General features: G+C 43.2%; 2 protein-coding genes and 1 pseudogene across 5 annotated transcripts in view; all 3 read left to right on the forward strand.

Moving 5' to 3' along the window:
- Nucleotides 1–24,295, forward strand: part of LOC137641610 (prostaglandin reductase 1-like) — a 581,256-nt gene that overhangs the window by 377,041 nt on the left and 179,920 nt on the right. The gene's annotated exons all lie outside the window — the stretch shown is intronic.
- The window catches only part of LOC137640409 (uncharacterized), a 205,415-nt gene that overhangs the window by 109,884 nt on the left and 71,236 nt on the right, over nt 1–24,295 (forward strand). The window lies entirely within an intron of this gene.
- Nucleotides 4,956–5,074, forward strand: LOC137641702 (5S ribosomal RNA; annotated as a pseudogene).

Genomic DNA, 24,295 nt, shown 5'->3' on the forward strand with positions numbered 1-24,295 from the left:
TAAGTTTCCTTTTCAGAGTTTGTGCTTGTGTGTGTAGTGTACAATATCTCTGTGGAGCCCTCGGCAGTTAGGCCACCATGGTGTAATTTCATGGGTCGCGATCGAGTTTGACTTCGGTCTTTCTCTCTCTCTCTCTTTAAGGTCGTTCACCCTTTTACTACGTTACTTTTACTACGTCTGAGTAGCTTCCTTCCCGTGTGGGTGGGGTTGCTACGCCGTACGTTTTGTCTCAATTAGTTTATGAATCTAATTGTATTTGTTTATTTGTCAGCTTTGTAGAACGATTCCTTTCGGGGTTTTCGTTCTTTCTTTAGTGTGCATTCATTTTTAAATTACATAATTACATAGTTACATAATTATAATTGTTATAATTCTGTGTTGGTTACAGCTCTCCTTCCGTGAGTGTAAGTGGTTGTGAGGGCACGTGCCTGTTGTGTAATTCTTGTGTTCCTTTCCCTCGGGATTCCTCTTCGAAGCCTTCCCGGGGGAATGAATGTTAACTAATGATTTTTGTTTTTATTTTTCACAGTTACCGATCTAGTTCGTTTCTGTAATGTGACATCGGAGTGAGCTGTCTTGTTGAGGCCTGGGGATTCGGTTGCTGCCTCCCCTATAGATCTTCGTCAGGGGCGTGTCTCCTTCTCCTGGAAGTACTCCCGTGACGATTGACAGCTCTCCAGTTCATTTTAGAACACTCAGGAGGCTCGCCTCCTTGGGTGGGTAACTTTCCTTCCGAGGGAAGTTTTCCTGTCCAGGCTTGAGTTTTTCCCCTTTGGGGGGTTCTTCTCTTGCCTTTTTTTCGTGCGACTATGCTCTTGGTGCTGAGCGGTCGCACCTGCAGTTACGCTCAAGGGGCTGGGCAACTGCAGGAGCCCCTCTTCGGAGGATTGCTCTTTTTAGGTCACTGGCTGACCCGTCTCTTCTACGAAGTGTTTCTCTTTCGTTTGCGAGAGAGTACACTCATAGAGACTCCTCTTCGGAGGACTCTTCTGCTGTTGTTGCTGTTGGCCGCCTTCGCCGTAAGGCTCATCGTCCGCTACGTCGTAAGGGCCTCCCATCTCCCTATACGGGTGCTAAGAGGCGCCTTTTTGAATCTCCGTATGCAGCCTGCAGCTCCTTCTTCTTGACCTTCCGCCCCTGGTGCAGATGGACAGCAGTCTGACCTCGTCTTCCGACGGACAACGATCTTCCGACGGACAACGATCTTCCGACGGACATCGGTCTTCCGACGGACAACGGTCCCTTCGGGGCAAAGGGTTGCCTCCCACGGGGGTGCTTCCCTTGCGTGTCAGGGTTCCCCTGCGCGCCCTTCTGCAGTGTTCTCTCCTGCTCAGTGTTAGCGCACAGGCGCTCTCCTGCTCAGTGTTAGCGCACAGGCGCTCTCCTGCTCAGTGTTAGCGCACAGGCGCTCTCCTGCTCAGTGTTAGCGCACAGGCGCTCTCCTGCTCATCAGCGTTTTCCTGATCGCTAGCGCTCCCCTGTTCGCCAGCTCTCTCCTGTTTGTCAGTGCTCTCCTGATGATCGTCGCTGCTGTTCCTGTTGGTTCCTGTTACGCGCCCTGTGCGCCCACGTTTGCCAGCGATCACCAGCTCGCCAGCGACCACAGACGCGTCAACGTTCGCCTGCTCGTCAGCGATCTCCTGCGCGTCAACGATCGCCATCGATCTGCCACGCGTGTCAGGTCCCCTGGACACCATCAGTAGCGATCTAGCGCTCGCCTGCTGTGGACCACGATCTCCGGTAGCTGAGTCTTGCCGTAGATCTTCCTCCTGCTCGCCAGCGCTCACCTTTACTTCTGTCCTTCTGTGCGCCAGCTTTCTTCTATTGCCAGCGCACATCTGCGCGCCCTTTCCTGCCACGCACCAATGGGCGCCAACGGTTTTTCCTGACCGTCCAGGATCGCCTGATTGACAGCTCGCTTCAGCGCTCACCTTCCTGATGCACCTGCACGCCTTCTGTTTAGCGCGATGCGCGCTAACCATCCCTAGTCTCTTACGCTTTAGAGATCGCCTACACGCCTGCGCGATTCTTCGCCTGCGCGCTAGCGTTTTGTTAACGCACCACCGCTCGCCAATGCGCCGTCGCTTGCCAACGCGCCATCGCTTGCCGACGCGCCATCGCTTGCCGACACGCCATCACTTGCCAACGCGCCTTCACTCGCCTACGGGCACATCGCTCGCCAAAACGCGCCATCGCTCGTCAACGGGCCATCGCCCGCCTACGCGCCATCGCCCGCCTACCGCGCCATCGGTCTCCCGACCGCCTGCGCTCACCCGCGCTCCCACGTGCCTGCGCGACCACACGCCCACGTGCCCGCGCGACCGCACATCCACGTGCCCGCGCACATGCGCTCCAATGTTCGCCCGCGCCAACGGTGTTCCGTCGCGCGAACCGACGGTGTTCCGTCGCGCGAACGTCAGCTCGATTCCTGCAGTATCCATTGCTCGCCTACAGGTCATCGCTCGCCTGTGAACTTTCGGATTCCGACCACTAGCTCTCGCCCTTACCACGCTCGCCCTCCTTCTGCGCTCCCTCGCGCACTTTCGTCTGCGTGCCCGCGCATGGGCACTTCCACGTTCGGCCACGCGCAAACCATTGATTTACCATCGCGCGAGCGCCAGGGCGATTGCGACCGCGATTCCCGTCGGGGTTTCGCAACATGGCCAGCCTGGCGAGTCTTCTGGAGCGTATTTCCAGAACACGGTCTTCACCCCGTAAACGCAGAGCATGGCACATGCAAGAGCAGGAAGAATCTTCAGGGAGGTCTGAGCAACATTCTTCTTTCCAGAACCTGGGTTAGCCCTTCCTCGTCATTCCCTGGAAGGGTCTTGCCAGGGAGCTTTCCGTTCGAGATTTCTCCGTTGGTCAAGGGGTGACTGGTTTACCCCTTCCTCTTCTCCATCTCGTGGAAGGGGCTTACCAGGTCCTTTCCCTCTTCGGTTGCGACCCGAGGTTTTGTACAAGGAAGCTCCAGGAAGATCATGGGTACTTTCCTCCTCTCGGGCTCAAGCACCTTGGCGTTTCGTCGCCAAGTTTCGAACTTGCGGGCAAGCTCGATGTTGGACCATCTAGACGCAGTGACCGAGGGCTTCCTCTCGGGTGTCTCATCCGTGGATGTCGACAAGCTCAGACACTCTTCCATCCTTGGGAAGAGCTTGTTTGTGCCCAAGGACAGAGACATGGACAGCGGTTATGCGGAGGAAGTCGACTTTCGTTTTCACTCCTCCAAGGCGCTTTCTTCCAGACCCTGCAGGCCTCCAGCGCCTCTTCTTTCAGCCTCGTCGGCCTAAGTTATCAGACCGGCTACGGCAGCTAGGACAAGGTGTCCAATAGCAGTCCCCTCCTGTCAGGAACAGGTAGCACAGGAGGTTCTCCCGGGGGGGCATAATCCTAGAGTAGTGATTCCCAACCTTTTTGTGATCGAGTACCACTTGAAGGTCCCGTACAGTCGCCACGTACCACCTGGTTCCAGAGAAACTAAATTCGATCAGATACCACTTTATTTCTTTAATTGTAAAAATAGAACACGCAAATTAACTAAGAAAACAACAACTCAATGCGAGGGCTGTATCTGCTTCTTCTCCACCAGCTGGTCAATGCGGGGCATGACTTTGCTCACAGCACATCGGAAATCATGCCCGGGCGCAGCAAGAGGGTTCCGGCTCTTCGACTTGATGGCCATGAAGGCTGGGAACCAGTGCTTGCACTCCCACGTCGAGGGGAAAATCGGTAGCTGGGGAACAGCGTGACGGGCTAGCGTCGGGTACGAGGAGGCCATGCTCACCCAGAAGTTTAAAGGAGAGCATTCTTTGTGCTTCGTCTTTGCTGTCTCGTCAGCCTGGATATTAATGAGTTCCTCTTGTTCCCCGGTCCCAACAGGCAGATCGGCTGGATCAACGGAGAACGGATTGGCGACGTAGGCACAACATGTCACGTCCGGGAAGTAATGCTTCAATTCACTCTTGAGCAGTGAGAGGTGATGGACGATTTCTTGGGCAAATTCATCAGTCGGCTCCCTCTCAAGGGTAGTCAGGAGTTCGAACATTCCGTAGCATTTGCTCTCCATGTTCATGACCCCGAAAGTGTTCGCGTACCACCTGGAAGGCCCTCGCGTACCACTAGTGGTACGCGTACCACAGGTTGGGAACCACTGTCCTAGAGGGAGCGGCAGAGTTCACAAACTCTAGGATTGGCAACCCCCCCTTGCAGGTCTCACGCTGGGAGGATGCCTAAGGTTACTCATCCGGTTAACGGCTTCCCGATGCCGATTCCTGCACGATCTCCGTGATCAGCCAAGGATATCGCGCCTCGCTCTTACCATCTCTCCGTCTCTGTCAGCGAATTCTGTGTCACTGAACCTCTATGCCATGGGGTCGACAAGAGTTTTGCCCGTTTGGGCAGAATGATCCATGCCTTAGGAGAAGGTCCTCCATAGGGTCGTCGACGGCTTCACCTCCCGGCTTCTTCAGTTGATCCTTTCTCGTAGGAAAGCATCTGAGACGGGAATTCCGTAGTCGACCTCTTAGCTCTGATCAAGTTTGTCGAACAAACTTCGTCCTGCGTGGAACAGCAGAATCGATCAGACTGGTAACGAGGCGGCAGGACTCCTTAGGCACTGGATCGGAAGGACGGGTACTTTCAGTTTCCATTCCATCCATCTTCCAGGAAGCTCTTGGAATTCAGCCTAGACTTAAGATGCGGTGTGGCGATCCCGCCGCGGCATCACAGGTTTTTCCCCAGAGAACTCTCCCTGCTTTCCTCATGGCCGCTCGGGAGCAGGATTCCGCCTCCTTCGCCTTTTGGAGGTCTGGTCAACTCCGGTAGGCTCGGGTTCGACCTTCTTCAACGCCGGGACAAGCTTCCGGATCCTTACCATGAGTGAGGGATCATGGTAATTTGCTAGGAGCCTTCTCTACTTCTGCCTCAACATCTGGTGTATCTAGCCATGATATTGAGTCAACGGCCTTATCACGTTGGAAACACCGCTTCTCGTCCGTCCAGCGAGGTTAAGCAACGTCGGGTCTGGTCGGTACTTGGATGGGTGACCGCCTGGGGACGCCAGATGCTGTTGCCTCCTCCCATTGAATCAATAAAACGATACACGATGGTAAACGGGGATAATGTCTGAAAGTATACTACATCGCCTAGGCTAGGTAGCCTAGGAAAGACGAGATCTCGGTTACCTAAATCGCCGAAACTCTTAACGTATACAATCGACAAAAGGAAGAGGAAATTATGCATAAAATATCTTTACTAGTATAATTGTGCCTAAATAGCTTTCATAAATTATATGCTATTACAATCGGGAATTCGTTCTGCTAACTAAATAACACATGCATAATGAACAACAGCGCCCATGGTGCCTTCGGTGACAGGCCTAGCTCCTTAACACAAATAAATTACTCTAATTTCACTGTGAAGCAGGAGCTAAAAATTATACACTGTAAAGAATCAATACTCAACTTTCCAGAGGCGAAAGAAGCTGGAGATTGCATAATAATTCCTCACAAAATCCATTAAAAATGTTAGATCAACAGGGAACACCACCGTGTGAATTTGCTACAAAAATAGGAATAACCGCCATCTTGGATATGGCGCCATCTAGATACTCAATAGTAATATGAGAGAAAGGGTAACCTAGATAACAGCTCCCCTTCTATTTTTGCTACTCTTCCCTCTCAAGGCAAAAACGCTATTTGGGGTGAAGATTGCTGTGTCTTATCAAAATATACGTCCCCTGATTTATGCGATATCCTTAAGAAAAATTTTAAGGATATTCGTGCCAGGAGTTAGAATTCTGGAGACCTTAAGGTAAATTCTCTGAGAATATCACTAGTCAAATATCCCTTAGGAAGCTACTTATAGGAACCTTCCATCAGGATGACATGGCTTGAACCCAAATATATATATATATATATATATATATATATATATATATATATATATATATACATATATATATGTGTGTGTGTGTGTGTGTGTGTGTAAAAATCACAGGAAAACGTGATGCTCAGATGCAGAAGAACCACAGGGAAAATGAAAATACGAAATATAAGATTAAGTCCTGACTAGTTTCATACTACTTCTTCAGAGGACTGATTTATTGAGAGAGGTTTCTTTACATTTTATAGGGAAAGTAAACGTACGAACATACATATAGAGGCTTATAGAACAATGACACTCCCATCCAGCTACCTGGGCTGTTATCAGGTGTTTACTGGGCGGAGATCAAACCTCATTAGACACCTGCAAAAAACGGTCATTTCTGGTGACCAGTAAATTCTTGTTTTGACTTTCAATACAGTTTATTTATATGAATAACGGTAGCCTTATCTATATAGATACATAAGCAAAACTATATGTATATATAAAACACATCTATATATTAATATATAAAAAGACATACATATGTATACACAGACAGGCATTCATACACAAACATGCATAATATATGCATAGACATATACATATGTGTACACATACTGGTATACATATGCGCAGACATACATAGACTTATATATACATGTTTTTACATGTAATTAACATGTAAATAGGTATATATTTATGCACGTATAACATTATTACCATAAACATATAATTACGTTTTTATCAATACTTATATCTAGCATAACCCTATATAGTGCCAATAGGGTTACATTATTTTGTGGGTATTATGGCCATATATTTTTGTGTGTATTGTAAGCTGTTATTGGCAGGCTTGGGATGCTTTTTTATGTCAACATTAATTATATCTTTCTATATTATTACAATTTAATGACTAAACCAAAAATTTAATTGGATTTTACAATCTGATTTTTTTAACTTTTGGAAAGATTTTAAACATTATATCGTTCATATAAGAAACTAAAAAAAAGCATGACTTACCATGTAATATTTTTTTAATTGTTTTGGGCGATATAGTTGTATCACTATTATATGCATGAATATCAGAATTTTTTTGAATAAGCACCTTTTGATTGTAGTGTATTGCATAAGATTGGAGCTCGTTTACTGTTATTTATTTTGGTAAGGTATATATTAAGCATTGCATGACACTGCATGTAACCAAACCTTTTAAAGAAATGAGGAGAAGACTTGGAAGGAGAGGGCAGTTTTTTTATATTTTTTTACTCTACTACAAAGAATAAAAAAAGTTTTGTTAAATGGAGTTATTCTGTTCAAGATTAAAATGTGCTGAATGTTACCAAGTTCTTAGTAATGTAATGTGTGTGATTAAATTCAGTACAACAATGATAAATACGGTATTGATGTTTTCTCGGGAAGTTATTAGCGATACTTATCAAAGATTATGAAATTGGTGTGTGATATACTAGCATATTCAACTGCCTTCAGAAAATATATCCAATTATGTGCAGGAACTTTAGTTTCTCAAGCAAATGATTCATCTCAGCTCTTTATTTAAGGCTTTCAGAAATTGATTAAGAATTATGTTATTCCTCATTCCTAGGGTGAGAGGTATGGCAGCATATATTAGGAATGAATACTCAGCTTCTCGTAAGATCTGCTATGAATGTGGGGGTCATTAGTTTATCCAGATTGAAAACTTTTATGGGAGCTTTAAAAACTTTGTGTTCCACATGTTGCTTTGACGATACCATTGCTGACCATTCTCTGATCATCATGGTTAAGATACAAGATGACAGGAAAGCCTATTTTGATAAGAATCCTAGTGCTCAAAATAGGGGTTGAATATTTTCCTCTTGCTGATAGCCATGGCATAAGAGCATTTGACTAATTCTTAGTCTAGCTATGTGGAAATTATAAATGAGACCACATATAGGTGGTAATTGCATGTATTTGGTATTTATTGTTCCTCCAATATAAACTAATGATCATGATCTAGTTTCTTTAATAAGTGAATGTGAGTAGGTTGTCTGTGAAGCTTCATACTCTTATAAGATCTATATTAATTCCCAACATATGGGAAGGAAATTTGTGTGATCTTTCATGTCTGAATTAGTCATAGTTGTATAAAGAAGTCAAGGCTGTTCCTTGGAATGAAAGCTTTATTACCACATGTAGACAAGTTCTGTCATGTTGTTTTATTTCATTTATTAAAGGAAAAGACTAATTGAAGGAAAAGAATATTGTTGACATGCTTGTTTGGAAAACTATGCGGCAAATAAGTTCAGAAAGATGGATAAGATGGGCAATAGTGAGTTTTTTTGGGAGCTGAGAGGGTGGCTATTGTTATTAAGTCCCTCCACATTTTGATAATTTGTAAAGTTTGAGGAAACAATTTTTTACTTAAATGTAGTCTGTAAATTATTTAATCCCATCCTTAAGCTTATCCTAAAGTTATTCAATTGCTTTATATTAGGATAGATACATATGACAAGTTACTTTACAGTGGGGTAAGGGAATTAGTCTTTTTAAACTGTAAAACCAAGGGCAATATGCTTGGTTCAGAATTTAGAAACATTCACTGATTATATTACAGAAGGAATACCTCCAAAAAAACAGAAGACCTAATAGATCAGCGCAGCACTTCATAGTACATGATTGGGCATTAATGTATTTTCTTCTTTCCCACCGTTATCCCTACATTAAGGGGTTGGTTGCCTGATTTCTTCTATCAAGGGCATCCTCTTCCACCAAGCCTCTTTCCTCCATACCTTATCTTGCCATCTAATTCTCTGCCTCTGTCTTCATCTTCTCCCACTAACAGGTTCCTCCCAAGCTCTCCTCACTCCCTCCCCACCATTCATCCTCACTACATGCCCACACCTTCTCAGTTGTGAGACTCTTACCATCTCTGTAATCTTTGCTATGCCTGTCATTCTTCTTATTTCACCATTTTCCAATTTTTCAAGCTGTTATATTCCCATTATTCACCTCGGCATTCTCATCTCTGTTCCCTCAATCTTTGCTTTCTCATTTCATCATAAAGCCTAAGTTTCCAATCCATACATTAACACTGGTCTTGTTATTGTGTTATAGAGCTTGACTTTTAGCTAGATTGGCATTTTCTTATCACATACCACTCTTGTTACCTCCCTCCACTTCCCCCACGCTGCTTTTATCCTATTCTCAACTTCAACCTCACATCCTCCCTCCCATCTTATAGTGGATCCCAAGTACAGTGTATCTAAATTGTTCTACCTGTTTTATACCCGAGTCTCTACTTTATGTATGGTTATCCTGTCCATTCCTTCCTTACTGCTCACCATAGCTTCAGTTTTGTTCACATTTACCCTCAATCCACCCCTTTCCAGAAGTCTTTTGCCACTCAACAACCCTTCTGTGTAATTCTTCCTCATTTTCAGCAGTAATCACCAAATCATCTGCACATAGAAACTCCCACAACTCTTCATTTCTGATTTCTTCACTTATCAGATCAGGCTTTAATGTATGGCAGTCTTCAAAGCTTCAAGCTTTCCCTCTTCGTATAGTCCTAACATCCCTCTCCCCATTTATTGTAATTTATTCAAATACCGCCAAACAGGTAATTATTCCAGCACTTACTGTTCTAACAGAGGATGACATAGTCTAACAAGAACAAGGACATTATGTATGCAAAGCTCCTTGATGATTTGGCCACAATTTCTTTTGTAGAATCTGGAAGCAGTTGCTGTGTAGCAGAACTCATTTGAACTCTTCTTACAGAAGTATGAACCAGAGCAAAATGTTGTAGGCAAACTGAGAAACACCATGTCAGTGATTTTCACTAGATGCTCTTAATCCATCTATCTATCAAGAACAGCCATTATTTGGAGGTGGTGTTTAATTCAGTAAATAAAAGTATGCAAAAAGAGAGGAATTCCACAAAACAATACGGCCACAATAAATTATTGGATGCTTTTCTATGGATTTCATGAAACAAATTAAAAGTTTTTGATGGTAACAGTTGGAAATGACATGTTTTGTACTCTACAGAGAGTCTAGGGATTATCAAGACTTATTCTGGCCTTTGAAGCACCAGAATTAAATTCTTTTTATAATTAAATCAGTTTTAGAATTGGCCATCTTGTGTGTGCTAGCAATTTTGAAACCAGTATACCAATAAGGGCACTACCTGGTTTGGTTTACTTTGGAAATATTTGCCACATGAACTCAGTTACCTTGTGCCTCAGTTGTGTGGCGGCTCCTCTTGTGGAGTGTTGTGCTATATTGGAAGTGCTTACCTTGAGGATGTCAATCTTATTTTTATATCTGGTGCAAATTTGCCATGGAACTATGGAATGGTTTTGTGATAATGTAATTAGTGGTGGCGCGGCTCTGGTAGCATAGCTGGTGCCTCTGTATCGGCCCATCCCTTTGACGAAGGAATTAGCTAAATGGAAGACAGCCTGTGAATAGTGGTTTTCACGCGCCTTTGCTTTATACACGACACCCACAAGGTGCTCGCGCGAGGGTAGTAACCTCTGCATTCCATGCTTTTATCTTTCTCTGGTATAATTGGAAGGTTTTATCAGAAAAGGTATATTAGAAGGACCCCTTTTCACCGGCCGCCACAGGTCTCTCCCCAGAAATAGATTTTTCCTTCGTCAAAATCCCTTTAGTGATGGGCTATGCCACACTGCAAGTCTTGATGCAGTCTGCTATGAATTTCATCATTGTTTATTGGGCTGCAATTAGCATGGCATCCACTAGTTTCTGTTGTTCCTACTTACTTGGTTACATGCGGATCTTGGGAAGGATAGGACTTTTGAGTTACAGTGGCATTGTGGATTATATACCAAGGGAGATTCGGACCTGTAGGTCATCAATAGTAAGTCAGTTATTGCAGCGTAAGACCCCTTTTCCTGCCAGTATGGCATGTCCTTTTGATCATCAGTACTGTCCTAACTGTAATGAAATGGGTGGCAGTGCGAGAAAAATTGGTATCCAGAATCTACCCACTTTTACTACTACTACTGCACTTACACAGCTTAAGGTATTCTATCTTTGAATTTCCAACTCAAAAAATTGAATCTAAGGAGTTTTTGGCTACACTTGCTGCTTATACAGTATACTGAAAGCACTGAAAACCCATTATTGAACACGGAACAGTGGACACTACACCAGCTATTGTAAGTCCTCAGGTAGACCTTTAGCACAAATGCAGTGATAGTATTGCTACCAAACTCAAAACACAAATGAAGACATTTTCTGCATCTCTGTTGTTTTATGAACATTCTCACATTTTATGAATGGGTAGTTACCTTCATTGTTGATGCCTAAGTCATTTTTTTAAGCTGGCTGAACCTGATTTCTCTCGGATTCATGATGTTAGGTGGTAGAGAGTTTTAGGTTGGTCTTGTTCTGGGTGATCTGTGCTGGGGCTTCGAAGAGTTGAATGTTTTGGGTAAATCATTAATCCTCATTCCCATTTTGTTTTCTTTATTTCTTGAGCCCATTAATTTCCTGTACCCTTTCATATTACATATTCTTTGTACTCCTAGACACCTACATACTCATGAGCTAGAGAGATCAGCTGGGTATCATTCCCTGCATGAAGTATATCTGGTACATCAGATGGGTTGCGTTTTACATTTTTTTGGATGTTGCAGGTAGCATATGAAATGACTGTTGAGAGACTTGAGCTTTGAAGGAATTTCTGTTTGAAGTGCACCTGTTTAGAAACATAGGTAGCAAATGACCCATTACAGTACCAATTTACTTGGTGAGCGGAGAGGTTACTAATATTCTTAAATCCCTGAAAACTTTACCCTACCTGTTAAACAGCTGATCATATTACTTTGCTAGTTGCCTTGACCTTCACTCAGAATGTTGGTCTCTGCCAGTAAAATGCCAGATGTACAGGTGGGCATGGTTTTGAGTTTAAGAAAACCTTCCATATTCAGAAGTAAAACTGTAGCTGAAAGAAACTCTTTCTGATACAACCCAGGAACATGGGTGGTGGACTACCCTCAAATCAGCAAATTTTGGTATAAACTTAATAATTTCTTTTTTGCTTAAACCATTATTATGATAAAGATTTTGTTAAAAGATTTTCATAGCTGTAATCATCTTTCATATTTAGATCTTTCCAGACTATACCATCATACCTTCCACCACATACAGTAGTACTACATATGCTGTTAATCTTAGCAGTTTGCCTTTTTTAATTTGGGTTCTATACCACATACTGTATTCTAGAAATTTTATTCTTACAGCTACCAAATTGTTGAATAATTGCTAGATTTTCAGGAATGTAAAGGTTTTATTGTTGAGTACAGTACAGTAATTTGATGATATTCTTGTTTGATAGTGTACCTGTTGTCAGTCTTATTGATTTTACATTCTAATTTATATAGTAGTAACTGATTTTCTTAATTTTTTCCCTTACAGTTTATTAATTACTCTTCAATTTCTTCTTTCACTATTGGTTGCTTTTCATTGAGATGGTCTTTTTGTATTTTTTTTTCAAATAGGATTGCTTTAGAATATACTTTGTTGAAGAAAAAAATTTCAGAATAACTTCCAGCTTAGATTTATTTTGATATGCTGTGAAGTTATTGCCCTTTGTATTTTTAGTATGTAATGCACTATACTTGAGGCATTGCTCTTAAAATCTCTATTTCGTGCTGCCTCCACCCATAGGTGCTGCATGAAAATATAAAAGTTCCAAGCAATTTTATGAATCTTTTCTACCATTTCTTCAAGAACATATTGTTTGTGTGGTTTTACGGAATGTTTTAACCTACCCATTTTAAAGATAGAAGTTTTTCAATGCATAGGTCAGTGTGTTAAACCCCCTATTTTCTTGGAAAGTTTTTTTTTTTTTTTCAGCCAGCCTTGCCTATCTCAAACAGTTTGCCTTGGACAAAACGGATTTTGAGCGAAGCAAAAAATCTATTTTTGGGTGAGCTAGCCATGTCGTCCTGATGGAAGGTTCCTATTGGTAGCTTTCTAAGGGATATTTGGTTACAGTGATATTCCCAGAGAATTACCCTTTAGGTCTCCAGAATTCTAACTCCTGGCGCGAATATCCTCAAAATTTTCCTTAAGGATATCGCATGATATCAGGGGTCGTATATCTTGATACGACACATAGCAATCTTCACCCCTAATAGTGTTTTCGTTTTGAGGGGGAAGAGTGGCGAAAATAGAAGGGGAGCCGTTATTAAGGTTACCCTTCCTCCCGTATTGTTACGAGTATCCAAGATGGCGCTTATTCCTTGTAGCATTGAGCATGGTGCTACAGATATAGTAGTTTCAGGAGGGATCTTGCCTAGGCTTTTTCTATGGAAAAGGAGGGCGGGTCCATCAGGACGCCATGGCTATCTCACCCAAAAATAGATTTTTCGCTTCGCTCAAAATCCGTTTTTTGGGCTCAGGCCATGTTGTCCTGATGGAAGTTTACCATAGAATTACTAGAAAGTACTGTATGTGTGGATTTTCATAGGTGCCTTAACCTTGGGACAGATTTTCCTATGGTCATCCAGACCGTTGAGACATATGATGTTACCGTTATACGTCATTACAGTGAGCCCTCGTTTATCGCGGTAGATAGGTTCCAGACCCGACCGCGATAGGTGAAAATCCGCGAAGTAGTGACCCCATATTTACGTATTTATTCAACATGTATATTCAGACTTTTAAAACCTTCCCTTGTACGTAGTACTGTTAACAAACTACCCTTTAATGTACAGAACACTTAATGTATGTACTACAGTACCCTAAACTAAAACAGGCACAAATATTAAAGGCGATTTTATATCATGCGTTTCCTAAACACGCCAAAAAGCACGATAAAAAATGTCAACCAATGTTTTGTTTACGTTTATCTTTGATCATAATGAAGAAACAAACGCATTTACACATCTGTGTATAGGTTAGTTTTTGCATCGATTATATTGATTATTCAGTACAGTATGTTGATTTTGTTATTACCAATGTTTTACTTAATTTTTCTTAGGACTTCCAAATGAAATGTTTTTCTTTATGACGCCGCCTGAAACGACGGCGTCATAAAGTACGCTCAGTAAACAAACGAAGGCATTTAACGCGCATGATGAAAGTGATAAATAATGATATTACAGTAAAAGCTTTTAGAAAATGTTATTACAAATATTATTTACCGTATCTATATAAAATCATACATACGTAGCAAAGCAGGAAAACAATTTAAGAGAGAGAGAGAGAGAGAGAGAGAGAGAGAGAGAGAGAGAGAGAGAGAGAGAGAGAGAGAGAGTTGTTTTACGTACGTAAATGTAAATTTTAAACAAAAAAAAAATAGCCCCATTTCATATAAAATAGGTTATTACAAATATTTTACTTTATCATACTACAGTAGTCTGTATAATACTGTAAAGTTCAGTACAGTATGTTGTTGTTATAGTCGTGGCGATGAAATTCTCACGAAACAAAAACACGGCATTCCATTACAACAGCTGATTCTCTCTCTCTCTCTCTCTCTCTCTCTCTCTCTCTCTCTCTCTCTCTCTCTCTGTGTTACAGTATACAATACTTAAATTTAGATGAAGAAACAAAAATTAGTTTTCTTAGTGTCAATTAGATACGAAACGAAAAAATTATGCGGAGTCTACATCCATTTCAATCATAGCTAAAAATACGGCATCCAATTTCATCAGCAAACCACTATTTTTTGGGAAACATCATTTTATTCTAGAAAATTGCTACTCTTTAAATAGTTAATTGCACATTAAGAAAGCGTGTACTTTTGTTTTTAAATTTTGGGTGTGTTTTAAAAATAGAGTATTGTTGACTTCTTTTTGTTTTACTTTTGGCTGTGATTAGATCAGCTGACGTCTAGCTGCCGCTCTTGAGAGTGTACGAATGCACTAACAAAGTATCGTTTATACCATTTCTTAACTTATTCAAACCGTCTACAGTATACAGTTGATATTACATAAGCATCAATGTGTTATAACCCATCAAATTTTTTTTGTTTTATTACATTTAAACTCTCTCTCTCTCTCTCTCTCTCTCTCTCTCTCTCTCTCTCTCTCTCTAACAAATGATATCTTTGTTGCTCCTCAGTTTCATTTATATTTAAAATCAATTAGGATTCAATTTTCCTTACTTTCTCCAATCTCGCACCATCGGTCACATCGCGGTATTTTCGAAATTTCCGGAAAATCCGCGATATATGAATATACATGCGTCATGAAAAAAATCCGCGAAGTGGTGAATCCGCGATGGTCGAACCGCGAAGTAGCGAGGGATCACTGTACCCCTAATCATATGCCATGTTAGGGCTTTCTGCCCCCTGCAGGGAAAAGTCATACTAGACAGTAGGAAAGGGGTCTCAAGGTTTGCATATACTGTATGAACAAACATAGTATCAACTAGATATGCAAGCGTCTCACAGTTTGTATATTCTTGTTGGAACAAAAGTATCAACTATATTTATTGTCCGTACATACAATAATATGAGGTATACTTAGGTATGTAAGTAAGAGAAATTCTGGCTATACTTTATTTGTGTTAATTATGGGGTGAAATAAGATGCAATTACACATTAATAGACATTCACGAAAAAAATGACTGGGATAGAATAGCATGTGTAATATATATTCTTATGTATTAGGAGAATCATACATATATCTACAACTTGATACAGAAAATTTTCCTACCTGAAAGGGAAGAATTGATTAATGCCACTATGAAATTTGAAAATTGGATAAGATTTTCTAATATAGTTTTCTGTAATTGTTGGATATTATCAACACTGTGTAAAGTACACACGGCACAAATGTTATTTGTATAATTCAACACCTGAGGTTTTTTAACAGTCTTTAGTGTCACCATGGTGACACTCACTTCAAAGGTATTGCACTGGAAGGTGTCCACACCTTTACACCATAATTGAGAGTCCCAATCAATTCACTGTTCATCGCAGCACTAGACGACAGGCACTGACGACAATTTTTAATACACTACCTGCCGCCACTACGTAATGCTTCAACTCATGCACTTACTTTGCATAATGTTTGTAGAACACTCGGGATGACTTCCATCCAGTGTATGAGCAAAGACGCTCGAAGTCCATATACTGAAAAAAGTTGTCATGTCAGGATCTGCTCTGCGAATAAAGTAGGTGAGCTTTGCCCTTAGTTGTTTTAGAGATAAGTTGATCCTGAAGTTTCTCCTTTAAAGAGCTGTCCTCCCCTGAAGTCAGAAGTTCTTCAAAGAGAGACCCTTAGACATTCTACCGGACACAGAGAGACATCTACCTTCAGAGGGCAGATTCTCTTAGTGGGTAGCTCGTTTTTGGCGAGAAAGGTTGGATCAGGAAAGAGATTGTTCTCCCACTTCTGTGAACTGAATATGGCCCTCGTTTCTGGATAGGACCACTATTTCACTAACTCTAGCCCCTGAGGCTATAGCGAACAGGAAAATAACTTTTTGAGTTAGATCCTTGAGAGAGCAATCTTCATTATTCACTGTTGAAGCGTAATGTAGGACCTTGTCCAGTGACCATGAAATGGGCTTCAGAGGAGCTGCAGGCCTGAGTCTAGCACATGCCTTCGGGATCTTGTTAAAGATTTCGTTCGACAGGTCTACTTGAAAGGCGTATAGAAGAGGTCTAGTCAGCGCCGACTTACACATAGTTATCGTATTGGCTGCCAGGCCTTGTTCATGAAGGTGGATAAAGAAGGACAGACAAAAGTCTATTGAGATTTCTTTTGGTCCTTTTGCTTTGACGAAAGCAACCCACTTTTTCCAAGACAGTTCATATTGTCTTCTGGTTGACTTGGACTTGTATTCTTTTGAGATCCCAAATCTTTTCTTAACCGCTAGGGCGAGAAAATCATGAGATGAAGGTTTTGGGTTCTCTATGATGAAGCGAAGACTGTCGACTTCTGCACTCGTTGAGATAGTGCTGGGTTCGGTAGAGGGACTAGCCTCAGCTTCAGTTCTATTACTAGAGGGAACCAGTTGCTCTTGGGCCACTTGGGAGCCACTAGAGCTGCCATTCCTCGGAAGGATCTCAGCCTGTTGAGGGCCTTCAGTAGGAGATTGGTCGGAGGGAACAGGTAAATCCGCTTCCATCTGTTCCAGTCGAGGGACATGGCGTCCGTCGCCTCCGCTAGAGGGTCCTCATATGGGGTTACATATCGAGGTAGTTTCTTGTTGTCGCTCGTCGTGAAGAGGTCGATCTGCAGTTCTGGGACTTGTTGTAAGATGAAGGAGAATGAGTCTGCGTCTAGGGACCATTCTGACTCTATCGGCTTGAGCCTGGATAGAGCGTCCGCCGTCACATTGTGGAACCCTTGAAGATGAACTGCTGATAGGTGCCATCTCTTCTTTTCCGCTAGACGGAAGATGGCTAATATCACATGGTTGATATGGGGCGATCTGGAGCCTTGTCGATTCAGACACCTCGTTATCACTTCGCTGTCCAGGATCGGCCTGATGTGGGCTGATCTGCGAGGAGAGAGTCTTTTCAATGTCAAAAGGACTGCCATGGCCTCCAAAATGTTGATGTGAAAGGTCTTGAACAGAGAAGACCACGTCCCTTGGACTTTCCTTTGATGGGAGTAACTCCCCATCCTTCCGTCGAAGCATCCTTGTGGATGGTTATCGATGGTGGAGGTGGTTGTAAGGGCATTGTCCTCTTTAGGTTCTTGGCCTTCGACCATGGCTTGAGAAGTGATCGTAGTAAGGTTGGTATCGGTCTTCTTTGATCTCTTCGAGCGTTTAATGCGTATCTTCTCAGGACTCCTGACGCATCTTTTAATTGTGCTTTTAGCACTGGGTCTGTCACTGCTGCAAACTGGAGAGAGCCCAATACTCTTTCCTGTTGGCGTCTTGAGATCCTGTCGGATTTCAGTAGTCTCTTGACAGATCCTGCAATCTCTCTCCTCTTCCTTGGGGGAATGGAGAGACGGTGTAACTTCAAGTTCCAATGGATTCCCAGCCATTAAAACTCCTGAGCTGGAGAAAGTCGAGACTTCTTGATGTTGATCTTGAATCCCAGACGTTCCAGGAACTGGATCACTTTCTTGGATGCTTGCAGACAAGCCATCCTGGATGCTGCCCACACCAGCCAGTCATCCAGGTACGCTGCTACCTGAACGCCTTCTAGGCGTAGTTGTTGAACGACTGCGTCTGCAAGTTTCGTGAAGATCCTTGGGGCTATGTTTAGTCTGAAGGGCATGGCTCTGAAGACGTACTTCTTCTGTAGCTTGAATCCTAGGTAGGAGGAGAGGGGGCAGTTGGCTGGACTATGCCAGTAAGCATCTGCCAGGTCTATTGAGACTGTGTACGCCCCTTTGGGTAACAGGGTCCTTATGTTCTGAAAGGTTAACATCCTGAACTTGCTGTTCTCGATGAACTTGTTGAGTGGCGACTAGTCCAGAATGACTCTGAGTTTGTCTGAGTCCTTCTTGGGAACACAAAACAGCCTTCCCTGGAATTTGATGGACTTTCTCCTCCTTATTACCCGTTTGCTCAATAGTTCTAGGGTATATTCTTCCAGTAAGGGGGTGGAGTGTTGGAAGAATTGAGGAAATGATGGTGGAGCCTCGCTCCAACTCCATCCAAGTCCGTTCTTGATTAGGCTGTGGGCCCAAGGATCGAAGGTCCAACGATCCTGAAATTGTTGGAGCCTCCCTCCTACCTGAAGTATCTCATTGCTTCTTTTGTCCGGAGGATTTACCTCCCTGACCGCGTCCTCCCCTACCTCGTGAGGGGTGTTTTGAAGAGCCTCGTCTGGAGCCTCTACCTTTGGGACGAAAGGTAGTGGTCTGCCTCTCAAACCCAGTTTTAATGCTGGTGACTGGGCAACCAGCTGTTGAGGCACCATCTGGAAAGTGGTTTGCGGTTGAGCAACCACTTGGGGCACCGCGGTCATGGTGACTGTGGGATGTTGTTGCTGGGCAGGCCGAGAAGGTAGTCTAGGCCTCTTGGTCTTCCTCTTAGGTTGGGGACCCGCATCCGGGGAAGACTTCCGTTTAGATGATATGCCCCACTTCTGGAGAAGGTTCCTATTCTCCGTGGCGGGTCTGTCAACTACCTCCTTGACCACTTCATTTGGGAAGAGGTCTTTGCCCCAGATATTGGAAGCTATCAGCTTCCTGGGTTTGTGTTTTACCATTGCGGAGGCAAACGCGAACTATCTGCATGCTCTTCTGGCTTTCATAAAGCCATACAGGTCCTTCACCAAGGTAGCCATGAGCATCTTGGCCATGACCATGTTCATGTCTGGGGTGCTCTTTAAGCCTGCGCACATCTCCATACAGTTCTATAGGGATAGGGATGCTGCTAGTCTTTCTTTCGTCTCTTGATCCCTACGCAAGAGAAAGTCTGACAGCTTTGGGAGATTCTCGTTGAACTGTCGTCCAGCGATATCTACCTCCAACTTCCCATCTGAGAAGGTAAGGTGGACTTCTTTCCAATCCTTATCCTCCATGGGCAGGGCTAATGACAGGGGTCTACACTCTTCCAGTGTAGGACAAGGTTTGCCTGCTTCTATTGCCTTGACAACGGCTTTAAAAGCCTTCAATGTAAAGGAAAAGGCTATTGAAGCTGGAGCAAGAAAGGTAAGATGTTTCTTGCTCAGGGCAGACACCTTTGAGTTTGTGTAGCCCACCTTCTTTAGGGTGCTCGACAAGAGAGCCTGTGCCTTGTCATGGTCAAATACCTTGACCTCCTTGGGTTCCGTCTCTTCCTTCGACGCTGGCTCCTGCTTCAGTCGGATGATGCAGTCTGGGTAAGCATTGAAGCTTGGCCAGAACTGAATGTCATCAAGAAGGACGGCTCCCATCTTCTCCGAAATGTAGAGTTTGCCGTTGGTGATCTGCATAAACTCCGCATATCTCCAGGGATTAGTTTCGGAGCAGGGTGGGAGGTCTTGAATTCTGAGTCTCTTGTGTGACCCACGGGAGGCGGAGAGTCGAGCTTCACGGAGCTCTCTCTCAAGTTTTGCTTCCCTAGCTTCGCCTTGCTTGCGAATGCTCTCCATTAGAGCCGTAAGATTGGCCAGTGCCTGTCTCATGTCGTCTGATGGAGGGGCAGAAGATGTTGAGGGTAACGGCTTCGGTGCCGGCACCTACGGAAGGGACTCCGACTCAACTTCATCATCATCTTCGGGAGGTAGTGTAGACTCCTCCTCTTGATCATCCTTAAGAAGATCCTTTTCGGTGTCTGTGGACACCTCAGACATCCTTTCCTCCTGGTGGATGTCCATGCCTTGTAGTGCGTCACTGACTTCCGCCTCAACGGCAATCTGGGCGCAGGGTATTTCAGGTCATGCCTGGGGTATGACAGCTTCAGTACCTGCCTTATGGAACAGCAAGATGCGCATCCTTTCATTAGGAAGGTACGGTCCCGTAGAGTTCTCTAGGAACCCTCGTACCCATCTACGCAGCTTTGCTCGTGCTGCATCCCTCGACTCCACTGACTTGGGGTCGTCGAAACCATCGGTCACCAAAGTCCGGCATATGCTGCAGTCTTCGGGGTCCCAGTACCATAGAGTTTCTCTAGTGGTGGTGCAGGGGGCATGAGACCTGCACCCTTTTTGGCCACAGAAGTCCTTACTCCTGTGGTTGCAGAAGATGATCTCGCACTTCTCTAGGTCCTCCTGTAAAGAGAGGAAAATTAAATGAGTATGTGGTTGTTTATCTCACATGATAAACAATTTATGTAAAATATTAATATTAATATTTTAACCATTATAGCTTCGGATAGTCAAGCTAGAAAGAAACTAGGAAAGACACATACTTGTGTTTCCTGTCCAGCCAATTGCTGTGACCTCCCCCAAAATTAAAGCCAGAGTCTTCCTATTCAGAAAACCCAAGAGAAGGGTTCTAATCCCTATGGGTAGATAAGTGTATCTTAACACTGACCCTTCTTAAGGTCTTTAATATTCTGGAGTAAATTGTTAACTGATTAGCTATCAGTGTATTGAAAGAAATATTTTCTTTCGATATAGGATAGGTCTCAACAATAGACTGTGCAAGGAAACACAGGGTATGTTGGAAAATAACTACTGTATAATATATACTATAGTTTTCTGTCTGCAGTATAATCTATACTGCAAATATACTGGCTACTGTATAATCATATACTGTAGTTCAGGCGGCATGTTGCTGGCTAGGCTAGCACCTGGTGGCATGATCTAGCTGGCATATTGCCGGCTGGTTAGTACCTGGCGGCACCGGCCCAGCCGGCGACATCCGCCAGCGAGTACCTGACGGCACCGAACATGCCGGCTGGGTTAGTACCTGGCGGCACTAGCTGACAGAGAGAGAGAATAAATAAGGGTGTAAGTACTTAATCTTATTGCCTTCCTCCGGAATGAGGGTTCAAATGGAAGGGGAGAATGTATCATTCAAGCTTCCATCCAACCACAACAACCGTTGCCAGTCACTGCCGGCTTTGGGGATGTGGATGGCAATCCAAGAGAGGACTGAAGAACACTCGACAGTAAAGGGGTCTCCCACCGGCAGCTGTCACAGCCGGCACAACCTTTCCCGGAGCCTTGCGTCCATAAGGGAAAGACTGAGTGACTATACAGCTACTTATGTAGGAGCCCAGCCGGCACCATAACCTACCCGGCAAGTGGTGAGATTGTAGGACGACGGCCACAGGGTTGCGATGGCTAGGCCATCGCTAAAGGACAGAGAGGGGTAGGGAAAGGGTTCTGTATTAAGTGTGGAAGAAGGCAGCAGGGTTGCCGTCACTACCACACAAGGGAGAAACTCTGTTTCAGTATCAGCACCATCCTAGGCGGGAGAAGAATATCTATTCTTCAGCCTAGGGTCTGCCGAGACAGTGTTAGGAGGAGGCGGCAGGATTGCCGTCACTTCAAAACAGGGGAGAAACTTCGTTTCAGTATCGGCGCCATCCTAGGCGGCGGAAGAATATCTATTCTTCAGCGTAGGGTCTGCCGAAACAGGACTAGTCTTCTAGACCACAGGGGAGAAGGTGGTGGAATCATACTACCACTTCAGGTGCAGTTTAGGGAGGCATAGCCTCCTATGCCGGCAACTGTAAGCCGGCAGGGTAGTGACTACTCGCCCTGCTGCTCGGCCGCCAGCAGAAAGACTGAATACTCTGAGGTTCTGTTTAAAACCAAAGCCGGGATACTCGCTGGCAAGGTGGGAGACAGAAAACACTAGCCTTGTCAAGCCGGAGTGACTACTTTATGGCGAGACCAAGATAGGGTTGTTGCCTATGGCGGCACTCAGCGGGAAGGAGGGATTACCCTTAATTCTCCACAGGAGATGAGTATCGAGTTATATAATTAATTCTAGGAGATATCTGTCTCCCGTTGAATAGATGAAACGATACACGAGGGTAAAATGGGATCATGTATGAAAGTATACTGAAGTGCATAGGCTAGGTAGGCTAGCGCGGGGCGAGATTTCGGTTACGTAAATCGCCGAAACTCTAACGTATACGATCGACATAAGGAAGAGGAAAAATATGTATAAATATATATATCTTTACCAGTATAATTGTGCCTAAATAGCTTATATGATTTATTAATGCTATTACAACCAGGAAAGTCGTTCTACTAACTAAATAACACATGCGTCATGAACGACAGCGCCCATGGTGCCTCCGGTGATCGGCCAAGCTCTGAACACATAAAATTACTCTAATTTCTCTGTGAAGCAGGAGCTAAAAATTATACACTGTAAAGAATAAATACTCAACTTTCCAGAGGCAGAAGAACCTGGAGATTGCATGATAAATCCTCAATAAATCGATCACAAACGTTATAGCAACAGGGAAAACCACCGTGCAAATTTGCTACAATAATAGGAATGAGCACCATCTTAGATACTCGTAATAGTACGGGACGAAGGGTAACCTTGATAACGGCTCCCCTTCTATTTTCGCCACTCTTCCCCCTCGAAACGAAATCACTATTGGGGGTGAAGATTGCTATGTGTCGTATCAAGATATACGTCCCCTGATATTATGCGATATCCTTAGGAAAATTTCAAGGATATTCACGCCAGTAGTTAGAATTCTGGAGACCTAAAGGTTAATTATCTGGGAATATCTAGCCAAATATCTCTTAGAAAGCTACCAATAGGAACCTTCCATCAGGACAACATGGCCTGAGCCCAAAAATTGTTTTGATTATTTGCTCTCAATTCCTTTCATTGGAATTTATGACAGATTGCATGTTGATCTGTTCGAATACACAACTAGTTGTGCGTCATTATGATTTTAGCAGTGTTATACTAACCTTATGTGGTCAAATCTTCATGATTGCTATTAGTTTCATAACCTGAAAAACCCTAGAGTTGTTTTCATTACTATGCCACCACATCTAGTTGTGCAGATACGAAATAACTTTGATACTCTTTTGTAATAATAGTAATTTTGTACATGAACTGAAGTGCTTTAGCTATACTGTACTGTAGTTTGACAAGGTTTGTTACTTTTGTTATAAGATAAGTCTGCTTGATTATTATTAAAATCAGTCACTTGCCTTTGCATCAGAAACCCCACCCACTTCATCCGAGCTTCAACTCTTTGATGCTTGTGATTGGTTATTTTTTGAAGGGAAAATGACGTCTCAATTCGGAGCGAGTTAGCAATACACATGATTATCAGTACATAATTGATTCCTTTAGTAATGTTTTCTCCTCGCAGTGCAGAGGTGTGGTGTATATAAGTATCTATAAAAATAGATACTGTATATGTATTATAAGATGTCATTATGAAGATCTTGGATCAGTATGACCATGCTACTTGTTTTATTTTCATCCTGAAAAACCCTGAATAAAATGCATGTTGCTTTTCTTTATATGAATAGACCTACATAAGCCATCCCCTATAAAACATATTTCTAATGGAGCAGAAGCCTATGCAGTCATTTTCAATACTGTATTGAGGAAATTATTCATCATAGGCGAGCATATCAAATTTCAATATAATTGCGACACTAGGCCTACTCATTGAAATCTTATACTAGCATGCGCTGTGCAGAAAACAGTTGCTCAGTACCCATACACCACGCACTCGGTGTTCATGTGATCTTTATTCCATTTTGTTTCACCTTTCCTTGTATCACCTTGCTGAAACCCCCCCCCCCCCCAACTAAGGGACAGGAAGAGACCAAATAGTTGTTATGTGTCTGGTAATGCCGCCCAGCATGGCTGGAAATAAATTATATATATATATATATATATATATATATATATATATATATATATATATATATATATATATATGAATTTAGTGTTTTTGTTAGTCATTCTATTTGGTTTTGCATCTAAGGCCGTGGCAGTAGGCTCATATTTCTGTTTGTAAGGCCCTTAGCATTTTACCACCTTGTGATTGTGAGGCAATCTTTATAGGTCATAAATCTAAGGGCTCTTACCTGCCATTATGGAAAATCCATAATGGCATCCATTCC

The sequence above is a fragment of the Palaemon carinicauda genome, chromosome 5, assembly GCF_036898095.1.
Source record: "Palaemon carinicauda isolate YSFRI2023 chromosome 5, ASM3689809v2, whole genome shotgun sequence".
Classification (NCBI taxonomy): Eukaryota; Metazoa; Arthropoda; class Malacostraca; order Decapoda; family Palaemonidae; genus Palaemon; species Palaemon carinicauda.